Raw genomic sequence first — 2,110 nt, forward strand, 5'->3', positions numbered from 1 at the left:
AGAAGATGATGATGAGGATGGTTCTGTTTGTTCTCCATCTGCTAGAGTTCTATTAGCTTTGTTTGTACTAGATGAATTTCTTTTGATAGTTGGTTCTGTTATCCTCCCTCTTGACTCTGGTCTGTTTTGGTTAAAACTTGGTTATGGCTATTGTGTGTTTGATCAGCCTCTATTCTTCTGGTATGTGTGCTCATACCTCTTTTACTATGTAGATTGCTTGCTTCCGTTGTTTTGCTTCATGACTCTATTTGTTAATCAGATTTGTGCCTCCTTCTGAGTTGGTCTATCATTGCCTTTGGTATGTTTATGAGGCAATCAGGATGAGAGGTAGTTAATTTGTCATTTATTTTGACTTGTTAATTACTAGTCTCTGCTTTGGAGTGTCAATTTATTTTTTACTGAGAGTTTATCTGATGAGTATTGCTCTGGAAGTGCTTTCCTAAAAAATAGCCAAATGAGGAGTTTGTTGTTACGTTTGGTATTGGCTTATTTTTTCTTGCAGGTTGGATTGGTAAGATATCGGATAACATGCTCCAAGATATGTTGAAACATCTTGACCACTGTGGTATAACTATATTTCTGGCAAGTTTCCTATTTTGCTAGAATGATTCGCGGAAAACTTTCTTCATTGGTTCTTTACATGTGTGTGTACTGTATGTAAGGAGACCCTAGATTGGCTTCCAGAAGTGTTGACTACTATTAAAGTAAAGCGTTTCAACCTTAGCAGTGTTGATGCCTTCATCAAACTTTTAGGGTTCTTAGACGTGAACGACTAGCAGAATGAGAAGTTATTTATTTGATGTGTGTGGTTGATTCTCTAAACACATTTTAGAGATTGGAGTGTTAGAGAGTTTTTGAATTTTGAGATTTCATGAATGAAGGTTTCACGAGCGTTGTTATTGAAGGTATCAAAACATCAAGAGAATGATTGAAGGGTGGAATTGAGAGGGGTCTTAAATTTAGGGGAGCCTGATTTGGAATTCATGGATAATAATAGGAAAATGGCATTGAGACCGATGTTGTTCATATAAGTCAATTGTTGTACTATTACTACATATTCAGATAGTGAATTTCCTTTCCATTAGGCTGAACGCCCCCCAGAGTAGGAGACGTTGTGTGATTCTACATTGACTCTACATTGTGTGCGACATCTGGTCACTGGCTAAACAAAATTTTCAATTGGTATCAGAGTGTGCACCCAGATCTGAGCGTGTGATCTTTGTGTGATTAATAATTTTCGTTTGTTATGGATAGTTCCAGCTAAGGAGGATTTGTTAATCGTCCACCAGTTCTTGACGAAACGAATTATGACTATTGGAAAGCTCAGATGTGTGCCTTCCTGAAATTAGTAGATAGTAAGACATGGAAGCAATACTACAAAAAAAGTCTTTAGAAGCGATAAAATTCGCTTCTTAAGGCCAAAAATTTGTTTCTAAATGACTATTAAAGTTGCTTTTAAAATTCCACTTTTATGTGCATCAATGAAACCAAGAACGACAAAGAAGAAAACTCCTTGCAACCAAGGTACAACTCTGCTTTCAATTCCGCAAAGAGATCCTCAATCTGCTCTTCTTCGCGCACTTTATTTGGGGTTGGATCGATATAATCATCACGATCGTCGTGATTCATGTTATTGTGAATGACGTCGTGTAATCCGCCAACGTCTCGCTCTTGGAAGATATACGACACCGAGACTGAGAATGAGCATTATTTTTGAAGTTTGATGTGGGATGATTGCGATGATCGAGAAAATTAGATAGATTACACTATTTGATTAGAATGTCTACCAAAATTTTGTCATAGTTTTCCCTATACTATCAACAAACAGAAATCTTCAATTTCATATATATATATATATATATATATATATATATATATATATATATATATATGAAATTGTATTGAGCATCTAAAATCCTAAACCGAGAATCAGTGGCTCAGTTACAACAAATTCAATTTCATTATGAATTCCTAATTATTTCAATCAATAAACTAACATATTATCTAATGAGCATAACACATTACTTAACATATTAAACTAAACATATTCATTACCAACCAATTTAATAACACAAATAACTAAACAATTTAAACATGCCGAATTAGACTA

Source organism: Urtica dioica, chromosome 5, assembly GCF_054948205.1.
Source record: "Urtica dioica subsp. dioica isolate 48M chromosome 5, U.dioica_male_clone48M_v1_H2, whole genome shotgun sequence".
NCBI classification, from domain to species: Eukaryota; Viridiplantae; Streptophyta; class Magnoliopsida; order Rosales; family Urticaceae; genus Urtica; species Urtica dioica.